Here is a 26,009-nt window from a genome sequence, read left to right as displayed (position 1 = left end):
TTGAACCTGGTACGTGCACGAGAATACAGTTGTTTTCAACTTTTATATATCATTGAACTTTTTCTCGCCTGCGGGAATCGCTCAGCTCTGATGATGGTGTTCTGAATTTGGCCTTTTTCCTTTTTGAATTGAAGCACAACACTCTCTCTATGAACGAGGTGGCTCTATGAAGGTGGATACATTCCGTTTAGGCCTACAACTCGTGGTCAACTTTATTAGCTCACTCTCTGTTTCTCTCGTAGGAAATGTAGGTCACACCAAGATGCGACCTACATTCCTCCCAGCTAATGGCATTGGGAACAATTCTTGGCTTGTAGAAGTTATGACTAAGGTGGGTAGTCCACACGTGACTTAAGTGTACTTTTCTTTGGATTTTTTTTTTTATTATTAAAGCAAACTGTGGGAAAAGTCTTTAATCTAAAGCCAAACATAAATATTTACGTTCGACAGGATTGTATAACTTTTCGAACGGAGCGAAGCGAACCAATCTTGCTTTCGAAAGGGGGTCGTAAATCAGAAGATAAGAACACTAAGCATACATGTGTAGGCATATATACGTTCAGCTCCGCACTACGGTTCGATTCAGTGAGTGCCATACGTATTCCCTATTATCATCGAGAAATCTACTTCCATGCCTTGCAATGGACCCTGGCTTTGTTGAAAGTAAAAGGTGAAAGGTTTCTTTGCTTGATATTCAATAAATCGGCTAGTTTATTGTGCAGCGCTCTTACGTCTCCAATCATTATAATTATAAACTATTGTTTCACATTTGCCAGTACTTTAACTTGATTTGTATCATTCGTCAAATGAAGAAAAATGCAAGCTAAATTTTATGCCGTCTTGTGTAATGGGGGGAGAGCTCTCATTTAATAAAATTTAAAATGCAACCCTCTCGCCTCGTGCCTTCCTCTGTGAAAAGCAAAACCACAAGCCGAAAAAAGAGAATAAAGTGAAGAGCTGCGGCTTTAGCTGCATAATGATGACCGATTATAATTTAATGCCTCCTTAACACGATGAGAGTCAAGCACGTTGTTTGTGAATGAAAAAAAGGGGGAGGCCGGCAGAAGAATCTCTTCAGGAGCAACTCGCCTCGTAGTAAGCTATGCGGTTTTGATTCTGCATTTTCGGAGAGGCGATCTACGGCAATCGGAATACGCACTCTCGCCACGATGCACTAGATTAATTACCAACCGTAATTAAGATTAATCACTCAGTTATTTATAGTGCTCCCATTAAAACCGATCTGCTCGTATCCCATTTCCATTTATCCATTCTTCCGGCACGGCGCGCAGTACGGGAAAATTGCACATCAAAAGAACCCAAGAGAGAATCCCCTAACTGCCCCTCCCCCGGCAATCGTCACCTCCGTACGTATGCATCCACTTGAGAAAAGCGCCCCTCCAAACTGCTGCGGATTAAATCGTCAGTTTTACTGCGGTGGATGGCGATCGTTTTCCTTCGGCTTTCTTCTTTTGACTCACACTTGGGAGGAATTGTGGTGTTGCATCATTCAGCAAAATGCGGTCCAGAACCTGGATGTGCTCAGCAAAACCAATTCATCTCACGACAGCTGGGATCAATCCCGTCAGTTCGAGTAACGACTCGGTTCGGATTCCCTACGCTTTTTTTAAGGAAACGGGCGGGAGGTGATTCATTCTGGTCTAGGCTTAAGGAAACTCTTTTTGTGCGTGCTGATTAGGCGACGTGAGTCACTTGTATTTGTTAGGTTTTTTTGTATTTATATCGGTAGTACATTTCTTTTTATATTTGAGACTTTGAGTCATAGTACTGGTTTATATTATCCACATTCGCTGACCGATAACACCGGGAATGTGGGTCATATTATTGGCATTGCAGAACGATATATTAACTACTTTTTTTTTTTTTTTCCTCTGTTCGGGACATAAAACCACTGCGACCAGTAATTTGATCTATTGAACTACTTTACTACATACACACTTAGAAAATTTCATGTAAATTTAGGTGCTCTGAGAGTGACACATATGAGCGTCAATTTTGACATAACGTTGAGTCATAACAGACGCGAAATATAGGTCAATCAAACGTACTTTTCGTTGAGCAACGAACTTTTCAGTCTCGATTAATATTACATAACCTGTTTGTTTACGTCTAATCTTTTATGTCAAATAAGGATTCCGTCACCTTTAAAATTAGTTATTTCTAAGTGTGTAGCAATTTCTGTTCAAACAATTTTACCAAATGGTTGCATTTCAATGCAGTATTTTTTTATACTAGAACTGTTTCTTACTTGACATTATTATGTCATTGGTAAGTTGTGCACTATAACAAGTTAATAGATTATTTTGTTATCAAAGCACAATTTTACTATTGTTATGATATTTAGGAATCATGATTTGAAAATCTGATAAAAATTGATGTGATTGCAGAATAAGTTATTAGTATGTCATTTAATGAATTGATTTAAAAAACATACCAACAGTTGATGAGACATAATATCAATACAATATGTGACATTAATTTGTTACGGTTTTTGCTATTCTTGAGATGTGACAACAAATGACTTTGCTATTACTCAGTTATGGTCAGATAGATTTTTCTATATTATGTGTTGATATTTTACATCTTATATCCATCAAACTAATAGCAATTTTCGATGTTCTGTTCGCCAATTTCAATAGTAAAACTTGCAATTGATTTCATATTCTCGTCTACTCGGGTAGTGATGGATGCTAATAAAATAGCAGGGTTACTTTTATGGAGAGTGAAGGTTTAATTTTCTGAAGTGATAATTTGTGCATCTATTTGAAATTTTTAATAATAAAAGGACTGCTCTAATAAAAAGTAAGTTAACAAAATTAGTTAAGTATCACGTACCAAATGCTGACGATTTTCCGGCAGCCCGAAATCATGACCCTCAATCCCATTTTTTTTCATATGGAACAGTGCGCAGTGGTCCAGAATGCAGATTTAGAGGGGAATGATATGTTTTAGGGCCTTAAATTGAAACTTTAGACTAAAAGTCTCTTCTACAAAGTTGTTCCTTATAGTTTGGCCCTCATTTGAATGACAATGAATTCGAGGGTGGTTTTTATTATATTTAAAATAAAAAATCTAACTTTTTTGTTTGAAGAAATTAAGGTATACACTCTTGAGCAGTCTTGTAAGCGGTCACGGTAGTTGACACATTTTCTGTGATAATCGACTGCCTTTGTCTCCGACACAAGCAAAACGAGCTATCATAGTACAGTACCAAACTCAAATGTCATTTGACAGGCTCTGTCATACGACACTGTCGCCGAAGACCGTCACGAATGTATGTATTTTAGTTTTTCTTATAATAAGAGCAGCTGATGTGTGCTTGTATGAATTCTGAAAATAACAAGCAATGATGTCATAGGAATAACATTTCTGATCAGAAATGGTTTAATTAACATCAAATTAAGGAATTAGAACTAAATCACTCATGTCATATGATAGTTATTTGATAATTTTTCTTTTGCTCTAATGTTATTTTACCGGTTGTGTTGTGTGAGAGAGACGACGGTAGAGCATGAGTGTACGAATAAAAACAGACTGTCACGCACGACAACGAAGCGAGTGCAGTGAAAAATGTCAACTGTTTCAACCCCTGCTCTTGAGCAAAGATATAGCTGAGCTAATTTCAAGCAAAAAAAAAACTTTTTTGTATCTCTTAAATTGACCGATTTAGAGCTATTTTCTTGAATTGAGTTAGGGTGTCTCTAAAAAAACAGTTGTTTTGCTCTAGTTTTCTTTGTTTGTAACAAAGTTCACTTAATTCTATGGCTAGTAGGAGTTACATTGGCGAAGGATAGGAAAAGGAGTTCCTCCCCTTTGGGGTTAGGGTTTCGTTGTATCATCAGAGCGATGTCACCAGTATGAACTTCTGGATTTGTCTGGAGTTCGACCGGCTATGGTGACCAGTGGGCGACGTGAGTCTCATCGTCGAGACGGGGGAAAAGATAAACAAGAACTAATAAAGAGATACAAAAGTCAAACGAATTAAATTCTTATACTAGACATTTTTAGAAACACATAAATCGACTGCATATAGCAGGGCTGGTAGCAGGTCACTTTTAGTGACTTGGTCACTATTTTGAAGCCAGTCATTAAAAAGCCACTTTTTACACCAAAAAGTCACTAAAGTCACTATTTCCTTAAAAATAGTAACTAAAGTAACTTTTTCACTACTAAAATAAAGTGAAATTTAAAAATATCAACAAAATGTTTAAATTGAGTACTGGGCACTGAGACGGTTTACAGTAGTTTTAACAAAATATACATATCTGTTAAATTTAAAAATTTTAACCAGGGTGACCAGTGAATCGCAAAACTTTAGAACACCAGGAAAACTATTGGGAAATGCCTTCAATTTCGAATAAAAATCATTTTCTCCCATACCTCTTTTCCCAGAAAATAAATTGTAAACCTTGAAAACTTTCCAAAGGTATGTGATAGATTTTCAATGGATGATTAAGAACTTTGAAAAAATCTAAAGTAAATTTTAAGAGAATCTTAAAGGATTCTAGGGATGACACCAAGATATATTAGAGGAGAATACCAAAGTGCAGACTACGAAAGTCTCATGTGTTCTGTGTAAGTGTTCTGAGGACTGATTTCTTCATCTCTGCTAAAATCTTAAGCCAGGTTTGCCTATATGTATAGTTAAACTTGGCTTAACACATACGAGCGTCGCTTTTGATTATTGTTTAAATTATTAGAGACGCAAAATTCAGCTAGGAAACAATTTTGGAAATAATTTCAATATAATTGAAAGTGCATTTAACGAGAGTTCTGAGAAGAATTCTATGATGATTTGATGAGGAATCTAGGTCCAATTCTAATAAGAATTGAGAAGATTAGAAGGAAAGGGGTGTAAGTGATTTTGATCTATTCTCTTCATCGTTTTTCTCTTTTGATAGTCACAGCTTTATAAACAGATTTTGCGCTATTTCTGCCACATAGTTTGACAAAGGAGGTGCTCATCTAGCATCCAGAATGGCACACGAATAAAGGAATGTGTTTGCAGCTGAATTATTAACGAAAGTGAAAGTCGATGAAGAGAATCGATCAAAGTCACTTACACCCCTTTCCCTCTAACCCCCTCAATTCGAAATTAATTCGTAAATTCCAAGAAAATTCTAAAGAGTTAGAAATAAATTCCTATCATTCCAATGGAATCGAATTTTGAAGGTTCAATCTCAAAGAAGAGTTTCAAAGTTATTCTAAGCAGAAATTAATGAAATTTCTGAGGTTAATTGCATGGAAATCGTAAGGAAAATTCACATAAATTTTAAATGGATTTATGGGAGGGGTCTTCAGGGAGTTCCTAGAAGAATCAATACAAAATCGAAAGCTCCACTTTAACTAATCATGTGTTATTACTTCATGCGTGAATTTAACATATACAGAATTGGAGATGCTTGACGTCAAATATCAGACTTAAAGTGGAGATTTTATACGACAGATGAGGAGATTAAATCATAAAGTTGATAGCTCCGTTATAGTACGGCAGTGTGAAAATTGTATATACAAAGTAGAAAGCGAGCGAGCAAAGGACAATTTTGAGAAAGGTACGAATCGGGTAATTCAGATATCGACTTGAGTGTGAAACAATCGATATAACTGTTTCCGCACATCGGAGGTACATGAGCAAATCGGCGATCATCCCTTTTGCCAGTGATGGCAGAGGGAAAAACCCCTCACCATTCCTCATTAACGGATGAGCTTGGAAAAGGAGATGCTCTACCCGATTTGTACCTTCCTCAAAATTGTCGTTTGTTCGCTTTCTACTTTCCATATACAAATTTCACACTGCCGTACTATAACGGAACTATCAACTATTTACTTTCATCTCCTCATCCATCGTCTAGAATGTCCATTTTAATTCAGATAGGGTAAACAGCCCTATTATTGCGGTACGTTAGCAGCGTTAGAAGCCTATTGTTTTGTATGGAGGTTTCTATACACAACAATAGGCTTCTAACGCTGCTAACGTACCGCAACAATAGGGCTGTTTACCCTTTTCGATGTTAAGCATTTCCAACTACGAAAATAATCTATTTCCAAGAACTTTGTTGATTGTTCTGCAAAAAATTCAAGAATGCAGTATTATTTTTGTAAAAGCTTATTTGCCTCTAAATTTAAGAGAAGGGGAATTATTATAAAAAAAGTTTTTGAGATCATTCTGAAGAAATTCTGTGAAAAGTTCTTAGCGAATTATCAAAGTTATCTACCTAGATATATCAAAATTTAAAAGATTTTGAACGCAGAATCAAATACAAGATCATAAAAAAATAGAAAGTACTATTTACTAGTCATCATTTATAACGTAAGCAAAAGTTAAATATTCAAATCACTTCAAATGCTCTTCACAGGAGATTCCGTTGTGAGCTTCGATTAAATTAGAGGAATTTATGAAATTTGATTTTAAGTTCCATGACATAAAAAGTTTATTTCAATATAAAACCGTGTTTGAATTTCTAAGTTACCATATAAATGGTTACTTATTTAGTATTTACAAGTCACTATTTGGTCACTATTCCCGTAATTTGGTCACTAAAGTCACTACTATTATAGAGAAATCGCGGGTACCCAACACGTCTCTGATAGGGATATACGGTTTTCTTCCTATATTCTTCGAGGGTATTCAAAAGTCGTGCTCTGGCGGCGTCATTATACATACATTGCCTAATTCCATAGCAAAACAATATAGTGGTTCTCAGAATTTCGTAAAAGTTGGTAGTTTTGTTCCTTATCGCAAAATATTAGACCCGTATTTTTTATTATTATAAGGGTGGCCATTTCCATGTTAGGGTGCACCCAAAAGTCATTAAATACGATTTTTTTTGTACCACCCTAACATGAAAATGATCACCATTATGACAAAATAAAAAAAGACGGGTCTAATATTTTACGATAAGGAACAAAATTACCAATTTTTACGAAATTCTGAGAACCACTATATCGTTTTGCTATGGAATGGTGGTATGTTAAAATATTTTTTGAAATTTTCATTTTCTTGACTTTGAATTAAAATCAAAAAAATCCGTTGAACAAACATTGTTCAGCATAGCTATAGAATTCACTCTTCCTCGTATTGTCAATATTTTCTCTCTATTCCCTTAAAATTTCCATTGAAATGTCTCTCAGGATTTCCTTGGTATACTCTTGAGCATTTAGAAACCTCGGAATTTTTTCTAAAAAATTATCCCCAGAGAATCCTCGCTCAGAAATTTCTTGGACTTCTTATTACTATGAAAATGATCTAGTAGTTCAGGTTTTTTTTTCGAAAATTCCATTGGAATTAACCTCAGCTTTCCCAAAGTAATCTCCCAAAATTCAATTGGAATTAATCTCAGAATTTCAGAATTTATCTGAAATCCATTGAAATTCTTCTCGAAATTTCCTTAAGATTTTCCTTAACAATTTCCTTGGAATTCCCTTCGAAATTTCCTTGCAACTCTTCCCTTGATAATTTTCTAAGAAATTTATTGGAACTCTCTTCATAATACCCCTGGACTGCAATTCAGAATTCGCTTTGTATTCTCCTTAGAATTTCTTTTGAACCCTCCTAGAAATTCCACTCCTAATTCTTAAGAATCTTTAGCATTGGAGTTCGATTTGCTTTAAATGTTTATAAAATATGTACAGTCGTAGGCTGGTTTGTTTCTGGTAAAGAGTGAGAAGGCGTCTAAAGAGGCCTCCTTGGCTGAGTAATACGTTGTTACATCCTTTTAAACTCATCTTAGAATTCTCTCTTGGAAATGCTCCCTGAAATTTCTTCAAATTTGGCTTAGAAGTCCTGGTTCTGTCCTGGTCCATGTACGGGTAGACTTGTAGAATGCTATAAAACCTCTATAAAGCTTGCAATGTTACTAGGGAATGCTCCTTACAGTCCCCATCTAATTGTCTTCAAAACTACCTTAGAATACCTTTAGCTCTACCGTATGCGTGATAATGTTTGCACCATTGAGCAATGTCAAAATTTAAAAAATTCTCAAAAATTTAGTTTTTGAGTTTTTTTATCAGAGTTTCTCAGAGTCTTAAACTAGGTTAATCGTCGATCGAGTTTCCACTTGCTGCAATTCCGGCCTCCATACGCTTCCGAAATGCACGGCAGGTTCTAATAATGTAGTCTGGATCCATTTCTCTCCATGTACGGGTCAAAGTTTGTCTGAGGCTTGCTGTACTCGGGTGGCGTTTAGAACAGGCCTTGGCCTTCATGATGCGCCATATTGAGTAATCCAGCGGATTAAGATCGGGGCTGGATGGCGGCCACATTTCCTTCGTCCAGAACGGAAGATGTTCCTGCAACCACTTCTGAGTGCGGTTCGAGGTGTGGCACGGAGTCCCATCTTGTTAAAATACAACATTTGGCTTCGGACCGTACTGTTCTTTGATCCACGGAAGAACATACTTACTTACCACGTTGACCTTGTCGCCTTCTGGAATGAACACCGGGTCCATTTTTTTGCCATCGGAAGCAACCAATCCAAACACCATAACGCTAGCAGGATGCTTGGTCAGATACACGTTCTTGTGCTCGTCGGCCACGTCTTTTATCGGAAGAGAACTAATATACCGGTCGGTTCTGGAATTTGATACGGGATCGACGGTAAACTTGCCCTCGTCGGTGAACAGGATTACCGGACTTTTTCGATTAAGGAAGTTCAAGATTTTCTTGCATCGTTCGACTCGTAGCTCCCGGATGTGGTTGGTAATCATGTGAGTTTTTTTTTCCGTGCCCTCGACTTCGCCCCGCAATCTTCCTTTACGATCTTCCGTGCCGTAAAGTCACTGATCCCGTGTTCCTTTGTCATCTTATTGAACGCACTGGATTCACACGAATCTTCCTTTTGATAGCAGCGATAACCCTCGGAACCCGAGCTGACCTCGGACGACCTGTGGCCACCTTCGCGGATAGTTGTCCTTTCTAAATCCCTTTTGACGGTCAACCGGGACACTCCGACGACGATTGAAATGTCTTTTTGCGACATTTGCGCGTGGGACAAATCACGAACTAAGTAAATCATTTTCTTTTATACACAGCCTACTACGATATGAGCTATAGGTTACGTGCATGCAAAGAAAACCAAGGCATTGTATGCACAGGTAAAACGGGAACCTTATTTGTACGATGGTGCAAACATTATCACGCATACGGTACTCTTCTTAAAATTACCTGGAAGTTTTAGAAATTCATCACATCCTCTAGAATTACCCATAGAATTCGTTTGGAATTCTCCTCAAATTTCCTTTTTGACAATTTTGTAAAAGTGACCTTACCTCAGAAATCACCCTGAAAAGAATGTTTCGATGCAAACCTGGAAATGTTTCGTTAAAGTCCTGTAAAACCTGGAAAACTTAGGGATTTTTTTTTCAGCACAATAAGTAGACACTCTCTGGGTGAGCTAGAAGCTTCCACAAATTAACGTTTCCAATTTATTTTATTTACGTCATGGAAATTTGAATAGGAAGCACTGTTTTTGCGGAACGGAAAGACTTGAACGCGAATAAATCATATCCTCACAATGAAAAAAGTTATACTAAATATTGTTTCTTTTCTCTTATTTATTGCAGGTATTGACCCAATTCCAACCTTACTTTGTACCATGATGATAGGCTGATAGCGATGAATGGTAATACTTTCGGAGTAAATAGCTTCAAAGCAACCAAAGGCTGCATCTCTGAACGGGAAATAATCTTAAGCAATATTACAAACAAAGTGTTTTTATGTTACTTCATACGTGAAGTTTACGATTTTTAGAGTCAGGCACTATGAAATTGAATAGAAGTTGAAAATGTACTAGTCAAACGCACACTTCTTTGCCTACCTAGTACAATGTACAAGGATATTTGCAGTACTTCTTCAAATAGACAGGCAAATAAGTGCGTGTTTGACTTGCTCATATACTGTCTGCGACTGTGGAATAGTTCTAGCGACGTTTCATCAGACCTATTCCACAGCCGCAGACAGTTCATGAGCAAGTCAAACACGCACTTTTTTGCCTGTTGATTTGAAGAAGTACTGCAAATCTCCTCGTACATTGTACTAGTTAGGTAAAGAAGTGTGTGTTTGACTAGTACTGTCGCATTAATGGCCCTTCGCTCATTTTCAACTTCTATTCAATTTTCATACAGCCGTACTCTAGCGGAACTATCTACCAACCCTCTTCAGACTATTCACTAGCTAATAAATTATCACAGTAAAGCTTTATGTTAGATAGCATTTCCATCCAACTCTGAATATTACAAGCTTTATCGAGGTTTTAAAGCAGCCATCAAATCTAAATGATGGTCTGCAAGACTACACGCAACCGGTAAAAGTAAGATTGTCTTTCAGGTTTGCATACAAAATGAACAGAATTTGTAAGGAATGACCTACAAGAACAGATTTTGTAATTTGGCCGGAAGATTTTTTCAGTAATTGTGTAAAATTAATCTTAACTTATTTTACGAAGTAATTATATTCCCGCAGTTATTTATTTATTGTTTAGTAAATCATCCGACAAAACAGTCTTAATGAATATCTAAATTATGCTCAATCTCCTTACTATATTTATAAATTGAGGCGTTGACATACCAAAATTGAACGCGGATTCAACCGATGCAAGCAAACGAACCATTGCAGATATAGACTGGTCATAACCATACAGAGTACGATGAAATCCCGGCTGCATCAGGGACCGCTGACGTAATATCCTACCTGTAGCACGGAAGTCAAGGAGTAATAGAAGATAGGAGCAATCGACGTCACCTTTGAGTAATTTAACGACAAACGTAGCTTGTTGTAATTTTCGTCTTCGATCAAGCGTTTCAAGACCAAGCAGACGGCATCTAGCAGGATACGCTGGAAGGTTAGACGGATCACGCCATGGTAGATTCCTGAGAGCAAGCCGTATGAACCTTTTTTGGACTCGCTCGATTCTTAGGTTCCATGTAACGTCGTTTGGAGCCCATACGAGTAAAGTGTTTTCTAGAATCGATCGCACGATGGAACAAAATAGCGCTTTTAGGCAGTGTGGATCCGTGAAGTCCTTGGCAATTTTAGAGATAAAGCCAAGTAGACGGTTTTCCTTGGAAATTATCGATGCGTAATGGGAATAGAAGGAGAGTTTCGAATCCAACACAACACCAAGATCGGTTACATGGTCCACCCTATCAAGCACAGTATTATCGATGTGGTATTCATAAATTATAGGATCTTTGGAACGATGGAAGGTCCTCACGTGGCATTTTGCGATGCTCATGACAAGTTTATTCGAGCGACACCAGTGAACAAACATGTTGAGCAACATTTGCAGGTGAAGACAATCCTCGATGCAGCGTACCACATATATCTTTAGATCATCAGCATATATGAGCTTGCATCTATAACAAAGCTAGCAAATGGCGATGAAACACAAGATCCGTGCTTAATATCAGGGCTGGTAGCAGGTCACTTTTTAGTGACTTGGTCACTATTTTCAAGTCAGTCACTAAAAAGTCACTTTTTTCATCAAAAAGTCACTAAAGTCACTATTCCTTCAAATTTAGTCACTAAAGTCACTTTTTACGACCAATGTTGAGAGTCAAGAATTTGATTTTAAAAACCCAAAGTAAAATCTGACAAGAAGAGTTGCGAACATATCAAACTGAACATTGCATTAGGTCCTAAGTAACATTGATCGATTCTCTTCGTCGACTTTCTCTTTCGTTAATAGCTTGAGCACATAGCCGTTTTTTTGCTGTGTTTGTTTTATCAGATGCTAGATAAAAGCTTCTTTTACCAATCTGTGTGCTGAAAATACCTGGGAATGATTTTTTTTTTATCAGGAATTTGGCATTTTTTTATCTTGAAAAATGACATAAATGTTCAGAAATTTCGAAAAATGTTCTAAATTTAATATTCTGGCTATTTTACATTGAGATCTTGAAAGTTATCCAAACCTACACTGCAAAAAAAAGTTACTTAAAATGCACCTGAAAAGGCACGTAGATATTTTCACATAGAAATCAATTGATTTACACGAAAATTTGTTCCGACTTTCCGATGATCTTCAAATTGGCATCACTTAAAAGTCACGGTACGGGAATTGGCAAGTAAATGTTACTGGATTTTGTTGTAATGATAAAGTAAACTGATTTATTTGAGTCATTAAATGATTGCATTCTAGGAAAAAAAAAACACTAATTTACATTATTTAATAATTGGCACTGATGATCTCGAAGTACATAAATCGTATAGTAACTCCCTTATAGGTCGTCAATTGTTGATTCTTAGCACCTCGAATAATCAATTCCCGTATTCTGCAATTTCATTTTTAATTTATAAATGAGTGTTAATTTATAAAAAATATAAAACTTATACTTGAAAACATGAAGAATCCTGGTAATTCCAACTCGTCCAACAACGACGAAAGCGCATTTTCTGCTATGGCGATTTTTGAATTACGAATACGACAAAAAATTCAAGATAGAGCTGGGAATTAGGGCGTAACAGCTTACAGTATACAATGACTTCTTTCGATGATGATGATGATGATGATGTGCGGCACGTGAACCCTCTTGAATTCCTATTTGGAAGAGGATACCTGAATTTTCAGGTAAAAATTACCTTTCCCGTTGGTTCCATGTAAAAAAATGGTCTAGGTAAATTTTCAAGCTCTCAACATTTGTTCAAAAGCCAGAAATTTGAATAATCTGTAACCCCTCGGTAGCTTTAGTATTTGTCCAAACATCGAGAAAAATAAACCATGTCACAGGTTCATGAGTTCCTTTTTAAGTCCATTAAATTGTATTGTATTCTCCTATACTAATATTCCGGTAATACAAAAAAAAATCCAAGTCCAGGTCTTAAAAAAAAAATTAAAGAACTCTAAAATGTATTCCTAAATCTCTATTTTTCACTATCGAGATTTTAAGTCCTAGACGCATTCAATTTTGTTTTATGTCCGTGATCATTCCATCTCGGTCATAATAATGAGATTTTTTCTTAAACTGCGATCTAGAAAAGCTGTCTAGATCCCAGAGTTATGATTCTTTTTCTATGTTTGAGGTGTTACAGAAGATTCTATTCTTGGGAGAAATACAGCAAAGTAAAAAGACGACCAGTTAGTAATATAGCGACTACATAGAAGAGAGTGATCTTTTATTAATATACTAATGGCTAAATTAGATCGATATACATTTAATTCTGGACTGCAGTTCTTCATGTTGTTAAATGCATCGCTTCATACATATCCTAGATCCTCAAAAATTGCTATCCTAAAATTGTCTAAAATCGGTACTTGGAACATTTTTCTCTGTGCCTCAATTTTGCGATCTAATAACAATTTCTTGTGAGGAAATGGAGGTTAGAATTTGACCGTGCTTTTGCTTATTCAATTCACACTTATTTTTTTTTTATAACAAATTGATGTGATCTTTAAATCATTTGTTTTATTTTTAAAAAGCATGAAACATATCGGAATAGCGGAACAATATCTTTCCGATCAATAAATGTCACTATTGGTCACTTTTTAATTGTTTAAAGGTCACTATTTGGTCACTATTTTCATAATTTTAGTCACTAAAGTCACTACTATTACATCGCATACCCACTACCAGCCCTGTAATATGCAGCACCCTGCGAGTCAGATAGATGAAAACCATGACACCAGTGTATTCGAGGCTCTCAATCGTGATAATTTCCTGAGTAACATTTTGTGATCGATTTTGTCGAAAGCCGCCTTTAGGTCCGTATAGATTACGTCTACCTGCGCTTTTTCTTCCATAGCCGTTAAATAGGTGGTAGCTAGATCCAACAAATTAGTAGTTACGGACCTGCCGGGAATGAATCCGTGTTGATCGGTCGACAGTGGAAAAAGTTACTTGTTCTCGTAAGAAATATTTACAGAGAATGTAGGACATTTCTTCTTACATTTTTTGCGTTTGCCAATTGTGTTGCGTGTATGATAAAACCGAACTATCCAGCTTTCCACACTCGGTAATGGCGACCTACGCGAGTTTTAAAATGCAGCGTTTAGTATCAAAAACAACAACAAACGCTGCATTTTAAATTGCTCGCTTATTCATTTTCAGTTGCTGATAAGTTATTGAGGAATTTAAATACTGTTATTGATAAAAAAAGGGCCTACACATGCTATAAAATTAATAATTGGAACATAAATTCACTCAGATGTGTTGGGTGTACATCTGAGTGTAAATGATCTTTGATTCCACAAGGGGTTTTGGATCATTTCGCGATCACTCCGAAATCCGCAGTATGCGATAATAAACTTGTAGAATTCTGTTGAACATTGTTCTTATTCCTAACAAAATTAAGTTTATAAAAATATTTGTGAAGTCATCTCCAAGAACGTTCTTGCTGCAGCACTTTTGAACAACATTCTATACCAAGATCCTACCAAACTGCTTTCGCGATTTGCGCACAAATATCTCTCGTCACCAGTGCTTCAATTTACGGCTTCTTTGAAGTTTCATTCCAAATTACACTACTTCATTGACCCCTTCCCAGCGGCAGTTCCGTAGAATTTCCGTCCAACCAAAACCATCGCACCGTCACGTGAATAGATTCGTAATGTCTTCATTGGAAGCCATTTGCCGGTTAGCCAATAATGTACGACTTCTTCAGCAATTCCTCCCTTAGTATGGCATGCTAATTTATAGTCCACGTTCAGACCACGCTTGTGCTGGTAGGCGTTTAGGCGAGACTTCCGAAAGTGATGAAAAAGTAAACATTCACATGGCGCTGACACTGTGTGCTGCACTCGCACACGCCCTTCTTCCGAGGAATTGTTCGCTTGATTGACAGTCGTCGACGGCGAAGACAGGAAGTGGTGCCTTTACACTGTCTACTTCTGTGCTAAACAGATATTCCAAAGAAGAAGCTTCAAAATACACAAATCGCCAAAGGCAAAATCGATTATTCTGCGCGGTTCGCTTCCTCTCCGATGATGGTCCGCATCACCACACCACATGGACTCAGTTTGGTCGAGAAGAACGTTCTTGGCTGACTAAAAGCGTGTATGGTTTTATGAGCGACGATGACGACGACGACGACGAGGCCGGTTCGGTGATTGTACTCCCAAGTGTTGTTTTCAGTTCAGAGCTTGGATGCGGCGTGCAGTGAATGCCAAATTACAGCTCAGGCTCCTGTTTGCCCGCGCCGTGGTACAACGAAAGTGCAAGTCTAGTACCCACTGCTGCCTCAAACCGAAGACATCATACCAAGAAGATTGGCAACTTTTTTTCAGAATCCAAACGGCACCATCAAATCCATCCAAGAGTTGCCAGTCTTGTTGCTGCTGTCTTCGCTCAAACCTTCATCAGTATGCAGCGGGCATTGACTGAAAATGGCACCAATTCCTAGGAAATCAATTCCACCGAATCCCGATTGCCGGTTTTATCTCCGAAACAGATTCACAGTTCCCCCCGGGACGCTTTCGTGATGAGAAATGTCTTCCAAGGAAGAATAAACGCTGACATGATTTTAATTACACAACGCGACTCTGGCTGTGACGTCCGTTAATTTCCAACGCAGCGTGTACCTTTGAGCGCTCCAAAAACAACTGCTGAAGTAAGTTCCCGTTTGGGAATGCTACTTTTGACACGGCGTCATTATCGCAGTGGAAAATGACGTGTGAAAAGCAGAGCCTTTCACCCAGGCAGGATAGGTGTCATCTTGTCGAGCATCAAGGCAGTCGAAAAGTGCTGGTTCCAACGAGGAGCATAATTCAACCCATTATAGCGGTGGTCTACAGTCGAGCTACTGGTGTAAAATATTCCATTGTGTGATGTAGGGAGATAACCTTCGCTCGCAATGGAAATTACTCCTGGCTGGTGACGGTGGCCAAAACCAGTCAGTGGTGGGTGGTGTCGTCGCCGGTATGGCTGCCTCTCTGACACCTATGTAATGTCTGATGACTATGGTGTAATGTACAGAGAGATCGTGGGAGGATTCACACTTCCTTTGTTTATCCGGTTTATTCATGAGTGTCTGTGTCTGTTGAATGATTCTTCTGAGCTGAGGTTTCGCAGGTAACAAGGACACGCAGCATGGTTCACCGGTACAAATTCTGGGCTGAGGGATAAATCGAGCGATGCACGAATGAAGGGACTATGTTCCCTTTGGGGGTTGGCTCTACGTTGCCGGATACGTTGATGTGTGTGTTTGATGTTAAATGAGACGAATCTTCTTGTGCTGTACAATGCTGTTTGATGGTCTTTTTGTTGCCTTGAAATGACTCCAGTGGAAGGTAATGTCATGAATTTAAAGTGAGCATTCGGAGGATGGTTCCATTCTCCGTGGAAGAATGCAGAATATTTAAATAGGATTCTACCCTAATCTCGTTTTCTGCGCCATTGTATTCGAAAAAAAAACTCTTGTTGTGCCGTCCCATTAACTTCACAAAAATTGAGAGAACTTTATAGAAGTTCTGAAGAATGACAGGAAATGCGGAGAATTTCAGTGAAGCTTCATAACCAAACTGCGGGAACATAGGGGAAGTTAACATCCTGAAAATATGGGGAACTTACTGGAAGCTTTAAGAACCTCAAAGCAGTTCCAATAGCTTCCGAAAAACTGCAGGAATTTGTAAGAAGTTCCTAGATTTTCAGAGAATTTTACCGGTGTCAAGATAGCATCAGATATTTAGAAAACTTGAGTAGAAACTTTTAGAAAGTTCTAAAAAGAATTGAAGATCTTTGATTTCAAAGATCTTAAGGGCAGTTCCCGATACTTTAGTTCAAACTTTTGGAGCAGTTTAAAGATTTTTGAGCCAGAGTTTAGAAAAAATCAGGAAAGAGAATTTCAGGGAAGTGCAGAGACCTTCAGAAATACTTCAGGAACAGAGAATTTCTGAGAAACTTAATGATGTTTTCGAGAATTCCATTTATTTCAGAGCAGAACCGAGTTCTACAATAGAATGTAGGAAGGAAGCTCCGAGAACATCAAGACAGATTAGAGGATCACAGGGCAGTTCAAATAATTTAAAGGAAATTGCAGAAACCTTAAAGAAGTTCGAGAAACTCTGGGAATTTCCGGAACGCAATACAAATTATGTGAACATCTTGAAAATGTCGGAGTATTTTAAGGGTGTTATGCCATGGAAATTTCAAGAACTTGAAACATTGCGAAAATTTAACCAAGTTGATTATAAAACATCAACGAAATTCAATTAATTAAACAAAAATTAAGAACATGTAGCAAGCACCGATATCTTCAAGGAATTCCAGAGAACTTGCAAGACCTATAGATATGTTTAGATAGTTTCATGATATTCAGCAAAGTTCTGAGTACTTCGAGTACGATCAGATAACTTCAGAAAAATCTTATTAATTTAAGGAAATCTGCAGCGACTTCCAAGGAGGATATTCCGAAAATTCCTAAGGTTGATCCGAAAACTTATGAAGCCTTAGGGAATTATGAATATAGTTCAGAAAATTTGCCAAATTAAGAGAACTCCAGGTGAGCATAGAAAACTTCAGGGAAATCCAGATAATTTCAGGAAAAAAAAATGATTCAAGACAAAGTGCTGTGAGCGTTTACGAAACTTAAGGAAAATTGTGGAAAATTCAGAGCAATTCCAGTAAATCGCAGTTAAGTTGCGGGTTCTTATAAAAACTCAGGGCAGTCTAGAGATCTTTAAGGACATTCAGACATCTTTTGGGAACATTCAATATCATCAGGAAAGTCTAGACTATTGAAGAAGTTATGAATTAGTGTCGATAATTTAAGGGCAGTTCCATGAGCTTGAGAAATTCAATGAAAATCATAGAACCAAGGTTGCGAATACTCATTTCAGCTAAAACAATGTTTTTTTTTTAATTATGAAATAATTAGATGCTATTATCATATTTTAAATTGGTAAGATACAAGAAGAGGTTGCAAAGAATGTGTTTGACATATTAAACCTTTTTATTTCACTTCATGAGAGTCACAATCAGCGATTTTTCACACACTCACTTAGCTATAAGCAAATCGCTGATTGTGACTCATAGAAAGCAAAATTTACAGGTTTTATGTTTCAAACGCATACTGTGTAACCTCTTCTTGTAAGTTACAATTAAAACATGTCATCTTACCATCTTTTGGTTTTATTATTCCGACGTTTTGATTACAAGAAAATTGCGGCAACTTGAAGAAGTTCCAGAAAAACTTCGAAAACTTCATAAAAGCGCAGAGATCTTCAGAAACATTTCGATAAATTCATAGGGAAGGGAATATCCGAAAACTAGGAACGTTCATGAACATTAGCAAAATGCGGGAGCATTTCAAAGATACTTAGTAAGTTGAAATAAAATCCATGCGGCGCCTGCTGTGTTGTGGTAAACGTAATTACCTCTCACATCAAAGGGACTGGGTTCAATCCCAGTTGGCTCCGCAGGAATTTTCTGAGGCATAACATCTCTGATCACCCTTTGCTTCAGAAGGGAAGTAAAGCCGTTGGTCCCTGGTCCATGAGTTGATGGGTCGATAGGTACGGTCCAGGTGTGGGAGTAGCCCTGGCGTCGGTAGCATTAGTACTCGAATACAAGATTGACGGAAATCAAATCAAGGAAAAAATAGCTCCAAAATAGGGGTAATTTCAGGGGGAGTTCAGGTCGATTAATTGCAGACAATTAGCGGGAAATTTAAGGAAGTTTTAAAATTTTCAGAAAACTTCAGAGATGCTAAGAAAACACATACAGTGTATCTCAAAATTGAGCGTACAGATGTCCTTAAATTTTAGAAAAAAACAGCTTTAAACGCACAATTTAAAGAGATACGTTTCTGAATTTTTGGCTGCTGAATAATCATAGATTTATCAATTATTGTTGGGCTTATTTGGTTGCGTTTATTAAAAGTAAGAGCTATTTGAGAAAAACGCATTTTCCTTAAAAAAAAAACCTTAATATCTTGCAAGGGGATGGTCGCTCCACACAATGTGCCAAAAACAAGCTTGGGCACATCTGGGCACAGTCATTGGCACTGTTTGGCACCTATGGTTACAATTTTTCTGATCTTTTTAGTTACTGGCAACACTGAACTTCTTCTGCGCCTGCGCAGTGTGCAAATGTCAAAATTTGTTATTGATGTTGCCACAATATAATCAAATTATTTACCGTTTATTTACAACCGTGAATCTCCACCAAGTCTCGCCATGGATTCTTAAAACCGTTACACCCGTGACGGCAGTCGCGTCCACATTTCCTCAAAGACGAAGAACAGCTGACAGCGGTATCTTGACTTGACCGTGGCTTCCGGCCATGTCTTTTTTGACGAATTTTAGAAGGAACAGCAGCAGCAGCATTGGAAGCATCCGTAGCCGTGGGAACTGCATCGCTAATCGTGTAGCCGTGGCCGACGCTGCAAATCTCGGTCCGGTCACGACAAGCGGTGCTTGAGTTCTAACCGGAAAGTCAACAACCAAACAAAAACTATACCATCCGACCATTCGAACTGCTCGAATACCTCCATGGCGGTGGCTGCTACACCAACCATTCCATCGTCCAACATATAATGTTGCAGGCCCGTCTTGGCAAAATCTCAAATAGTTCACTTCCAACTAACACAATAAGAAATTATAATTACGAATCATAACATTAACTGCACATAAAAAGAAAAATCCTTTCTTTTCTCAGAAAAAATAAGCTTCCGCTCTTTCCAAGCTTACGTGTTTTCGATGTTCTCGTTGCGCCACGCACCGTTCATCGTCTTGGAGGAGGAGAAGCACAGCTTCATAATGAACGGGAATGTTGTGCCTTTGTGATCGATCGCACTGTGATTGCACTTGGCGTTCACCGCCAGGGCTACGCTCGGGAACTCGACCAATCCGGAGGAGGAACTTTCCGATTTCAACGGGAACCTTCGCATTTGCGACGGGTGGCAGTCCTTGGTCCAGCAGCAGATCCTTGGACGGCATATGAGTGGGGTATTGAAGAAGTGGAGAATGCGATTTTTGCAGGCCTGTGTCAACGAAAAAAAGCAATTGTTCTTGGAGGCGGTGTAGTCCTTGAAGCTGATTGAATTTTCCGGTGGGGTGTTGGGGTTGGTGGGCTCTGACTGTTTGGAAAATGCAATCTGAATTTTACTACCATCATTTCCATTCATTCAATGTTGTTCAAGTGCTGGATGCTGCGTCAGACTGGTTCGACTGCGATGGCGTCTCCCATCTGAACCATGGCGGTACCCTCTTTGGTCTTCAGGAACTTTATCTTGACAACATTTCCGTACAGGCAGAACAGATTGAACAGCTTATCGGTGTTGGCTGTGTTGTTATCGAGTCCGTAGACCATCATCACTGCACCCTGTTGCTGTGCCGGTTGAATAAAGTTGGCTGGTCCGTTTCGGGTCAGCGGTGCGACCTTCATCAGTCCGAAGTGTGTTCCAGCCGGTGTTGGCAAGTGTGTTCTGGCCGGGTCCCAGAAGGGCTGGTTGACTAATGATTGACGTTCGTTGTGCGGGGTCGGCCTCGGAGTTCGTCAGTTGCAGGCATCCTTGGAGACAGCTGCATCCAATGTGTAGTCCCAACTGGAGTCCGTTTCGTTTGTTGCCAAACAAGTCATTATTCACAAGCAAACAAAAGTCAGTTCAATGACTTCTTGACACTACCGGCACAGCTGCGGCACACTGAGGCACACTGAGAAAAATGTTGGCGGAAAATAAGTGTGTAGAGTGACCACCCCTTGATATCTTGAAATACAATGAACTAAACTTTTTGAAATTTTGCTCATTTTTAGTCATAATAAAGATCATTCATATTCCACTAATTTTACTAAAATTCGCCCACTAGGTAAAAAGTTGAAAATCGTGCGTTTTTTTTTTTTTTTCCTCTGTTCGGGACATAAAACTACTGCGACCAGTAATTTGATCTATTGTAGTATATCCCGTGTCCTTAGTTTAGTGCATGTCGTATTACTCCATCACTATTGAGAAATGATGAAGCATTCGATTTTTTTACAGTTGTCATTCTCGCATTTATCGCAAGGATCCGACTCTAATTGAAAGGTCCCGCTATTTATACCCTTCGGAGTGTTGGAACACCCTCCAAAGGCGCGCTCCTTTGTCAATCAAAATTGGATCTCTTAGCAACAAAAACAAGCAATGACACCGATAATGACCATGCATCAGAACCCTAGTCTTAACCACTTCAAACTAGGGAACAATGAATAGAAGATTTGGAATCACATAGGTGAAGACTAACTCATTTTTTCCTTGTTTCAAGATCATCCTCGGTCAAGGCAACCCGGGGACTTGTCACTATCAACAAGGCATAAAAAGTAACAAGGACTAAGATGTGTTCCTTTGATTACTGAAAAATCCTGTTCCCCTAGTCTGAAGTAGACAAGACTAGGAATCGGTGGTAGATCTTACATCCCATAACGTACCACGAAAAGGTGATCTACCCACGTTACGGGGCATCGTGCGTTTTACTAACGTAAATCTAGCTTCATGCAGGGAATTCCAATAAAGTCCAAAACTAAAACGATAAATCAATAAACATCTGTTTAACCACCAGCCATGATTTAAAAAAAAAATGTAATATTCAGAATGTTTCTAAAATTGTTCCATTTTGCGATACACTGTAACTGCAGGAGTTCACCGAAGCTTAACATTTTTAAGACAGTACAGTTAAATTCAGGGCAGCTTAACAAGGTTTATGAGAACTGCAAAACTTTAGAACCTCAGAGCAGTTCCGTTAATATTAGAGAAATTACATATATTTTAAAGAAGTTTCGAGAACTTCAGCGAGTTGTTAAAACCTAAGAGAAGATCCATGATCGTTAGGAAAATTGAGGAAACATTATAGGAAGACCGAAAAAGTTCAGAGATGTTTAAAAATTTGGTGAGAAGTATTGTAAGCATCAGGCTAGTTTCTCAAACTACAAAAGAACTTCAAGGCAGTTTCATTAACTTCAGGATAATTTTGGGACTTTCATGTAGTTCTGATGACCTCAGAATAATCCATTCCATATTCAACGGAGATTTCTTATGAAAATTCATGTGGAGTTCTCCTCAGCATTCACATTGTATTTTCCAGAAACTTTCATGGAATTATTCTAGAAATGCGCTTGCAATGTTTTTCTGAAGTCTTCAAAAAATATCCCCATAACATACTTAGAATACTTCTCGCAATTCTATTAAAATATTCCTCTAAATTTCATTGGAGCTATCTTCCGGATAGAATTTTATTTGAATTTTCATCGGAATTACCATTCATCGGTAGCCAAAACAACCTTTTTTTTAATAAAAATGGTACTGCTGCACATCGAATCGCATCATTTTAATGCATATGAAACGATTATTTTGATATTTTGCCAATAGTCTGGTTGCTTTTGATCATTGACTTAGCCAGGATGTTCCGGATACCGGTTCTGGAGAGCCCAGTGGATTTTCACAATCAAAAAATTGGGCAAAACACATAAAATAGCGCAGTGAATGAATGCAGTCCTTCTTCTTCTTCTTCTTCTTCTTCTTCGTCGTCTTCGTATTTCAAGCTAATTGCTTATCGCATATTAGCTTGTTGCGTGCTCTCAACTGAGTGTTCTATAGATCAGAGCTCGTAAATATCACGGCCGTCATGTGACAATGAGAAAACAGGTCCTCTCGCTATCACGAGACAAAACTACCAATCATTGGATTTCTTGTCATTTTCCAATGATCAAACACTCATGAGAATAATTACTATGCGGTTTTGAAGTGGCGTCGCGTCCACATGTGCAACCTGTGCACGACACAGGTGTAAATAATTGTAAAAAAATGCGTTTAGATTTTTATAGAATTTATGGTCACATTGTAGCTGTACTTCATTACTCCAGACCACAATTGACCATGAATACACTGAAGTAATGAAATTGGGTTGTTAGCGGAATGCTAAATAAAACAGCAAAAAAGGTTATCTTCCATTTAATTCCACTTAATTAATTTTGGTATCCATGACAGATACGTATTTCGACTACAATGTGCAGTCTTCATCAGTGTCATTCCCACTAAAGAACTTATCAAAATCTAACACTTCATTACTTCATTATGATGGCTACCAAGCCTTTGGGGATTTTCCTTATTAGAGAGTTGTATAGATTTTTCTCCTTTAGTTTACTTAAATCTTTGGTTTTTATTAGTTAGGTAGGTTCCGATTCAACACATTATAGTTTCATTTTTATACCTATGATCTTGACTTTTTTACCTAGAGGATGAGTACTTAAGGGGGTTAGATTTTGATAAGTTCTTTAGTGGGAATGACACTGATGAAGACTGCACATTGTAGTCGAAATACGTATCTGTCATGGATACCAAAATTAATTAAGTGGAATTAAATGGAAGATAACCTTTTTTGCTGTTTCATGAATACACTATTTTATAGTGTAGTTCAATTAAATCTTCGACCTTGGTTTGCTTCAAAAAGGGTTAAACTCAGTTTGGATGGTCTGCCTAATCCCTAGTGCATTGATTTCTAAGCATGTCGATATCACTACCATGACAAAACTCGTTAAATAGTGCACCTAAAAGCGAGCTTTTTTGGGTGGCGGGTAGCAAGTTTGAGAATGGCAAACACAACAAGAAATGGTTATGTGCTCAAGTTATTAACGCATTATAAAGTCGACGAAGAGAATCGATCAATATTACTTAGAACCTAATGAAATGTTCTGCTGGAATTAGTTAAGTTTTGCAATTACTCCTACTTCGGTTAGCGCGAAAAGGGCCGTACAAGTTGTGTTTATACAAGATGATAGGCCCTTCAAATGTTACGTTAGGTAGTGATTAATGTAGTGATGGAGAATATGTCCCTCGAATTCATGGAGCATTGAAAAATAAAACAAAAACTAATATGTGGTGGTAAACTATAACGAACAAAGCTTGGTGCACAGGTAAACAAATGAGGCACGCGACGCGGTTTTGCCATCAACATTTCTAACTGATTTAGATGAATTTAAGCAAGTAACCGTATGTATAGGTACAAGAAATATATTATAAAGATTTACTCGGTACTAGTAACATTAATAGCAATTAATGAGCTAGTAATTACGATCAGGGTTACTTCCACTCATTTGCTATAAAAAAATGTTTTTCGGAATTATGAAATCATGATATAGTATAATGCTAATTAGTACTTGTAAGTTACAAGAAGAGGTCATGAAGTATATATTTGACACATAAAGTCTGTCAAAATTGCTATCAGTGCGTCACAATCAGCGATTTTACGACTCGTGAACGCTCACTCTGAGTGAACGCTCACGAATCATAAGATCGCTAATTGTGACGCTCTCAAAGCGATATTGACAGGTTTTATGAGTCAAACACATACTTTGCTACCACTTCTTGTTACTTACAAGTACAACATAGCATTATTGCATCTAATGATTACACAATTCCGAATAATATTTTTTTTATAGCAAGTGAGTGGCAGCAACCCTGATTACGATGATCACAACACTGTCACGTTCTGTCATGACAAAAATTTCGTTGATATTTTGAAGAAAATCTCTATCATCGTTTTCTCATCCGATGATAGTGACAGAAGTATCTTTGTAAACATCGCGTGAGATCTTTAATTGAAAATGACATTTGCCAGCCCAGCTATTGATGCACTTCCACCGTTATTAACTGAAAGCTTTCGATGCCATTTTTCATTAGTATAATGGCCTTGCTTTGTAGCTGCGCCTTTGCTGACTGATCTAAGGGAGGCCCCACATGCAGTGATGCAGTCCACGCACCGCTATTTTTTGGCTGCCCGCCAACCAATTGAGCTGATTTTCTGAAAGCGTGGACACCAATCGCTCACCAAAAATCAGGTCAGTTGGTCGGAGGACAACCGAGAAATAGTGGTGGGTGAAATTTGATTTACACTCCGGTAACCGGTATGTGGAATATCAGTCAGTCATGCACATCCATTTAATATGTTTTGATGTGTCGCACGATGATGTCGATTTTTATGAGAAAGTTGATTGTTGCCACCAGAACCGGTATCCGGAACATCAGGGTTAGATTTATGATATTTTATGAGTCACTAACATACCGGCAATATGGCCAAACCTGACTTCATTCGGCATCGATATCAAAATCTCATAATTCAGACTATTGACTTTTTCTTTCAGATAAACAGTTTGACTGTAAAAACATTTATTATTTGATTGTGAAAACCTTATTCCAAATACATTTTGAAATCCGGGTCAATTTGACCCGTTAACACAATATTTGTAACTTTTTTTTTTAGCACCAGAATCACAAATGTCCAAATAACATGATTTAAATGTAGAAATGTAACTCTTCAAAAATTAGGAAAAGTCAAGAAAATTCAGCTCTCTCGATGTTCACCTTAAATAAATAGTTATGCTGTTTAGAATGCTCATTTCGGGTCATATTGACCCCAACACCTAAGAGAAGGTTGAACCACAACAATACAGTTGTCGTACGAAAAGCGAACAGCTATCAAAATTTCGGCCTAGGACCCATTCGGCCTAATGGCACGCGGCCTGATGACCCATCACCCTCCTACCACGAACTTGCGCTTTTCAGTTGAAGTCATCTAGAACAGATCTAAAACCGTCAGTTTTGAATCGACATTTCCAAGTGATTCTTGTTGGTCAACGTATAAATTTTAAATTGAGAGATCAAACACTGCTTCGAACGCTTTGCAAAATTCAGCTACTGGTACGCCCCCCTATATCAACGTTCAGGCAACGAAGCCGCGATTGCCGGCGATAATTGAAATCAAGAGTCACTCGTCGCCGTCGTCGTCGTCCGTCCAAAAACCATGCCTGCAGCACGTTACTGCTTTGCGAATTTTAGCTCTCGCGAACGTAGGTATGTGTGTGGTGCTCCGATGTTTAAAATTCGTCGACAAACTTAATTATTGAATTACGAGACGGCACTTCCTGCGTAAACTACCGCCCGGGTCCAATATATTCGCAAACAGTTCGTCTGCCATGGTACGCAGGAGGATGCCACCATCCCATCAAGCCGATGTTGTGTTGTTATGGTAGCAGGCATCGGATGCAGCAGAAAACATCATGATCTCGGTGCCCTCATGGATGCGTATTTT

At 38.1% G+C, this 26,009-nt stretch overlaps 1 protein-coding gene and 1 pseudogene across 2 annotated transcripts in view; one reads left to right on the top strand and one right to left on the bottom strand.

Moving 5' to 3' along the window:
- Positions 1-26,009, top strand: part of Src64B (Tyrosine-protein kinase Src64B) — a 244,547-nt gene that overhangs the window by 125,029 nt on the left and 93,509 nt on the right. The window lies entirely within an intron of this gene.
- On the bottom strand, positions 19,637-20,337 carry LOC135708656 (heterogeneous nuclear ribonucleoprotein L-like; annotated as a pseudogene).

The sequence above is a fragment of the Ochlerotatus camptorhynchus genome, unplaced genomic scaffold, assembly GCF_037179485.1.
Source record: "Ochlerotatus camptorhynchus isolate MF236.1 unplaced genomic scaffold, CSIRO-AGI_Acam_v1.1 ptg000330l, whole genome shotgun sequence".
NCBI lineage: Eukaryota > Metazoa > Arthropoda > Insecta > Diptera > Culicidae > Ochlerotatus > Ochlerotatus camptorhynchus.
The sequence above is the reverse complement of the archived record's forward strand: the minus strand, read 5'-3'. Positions and strand labels throughout refer to the sequence as shown.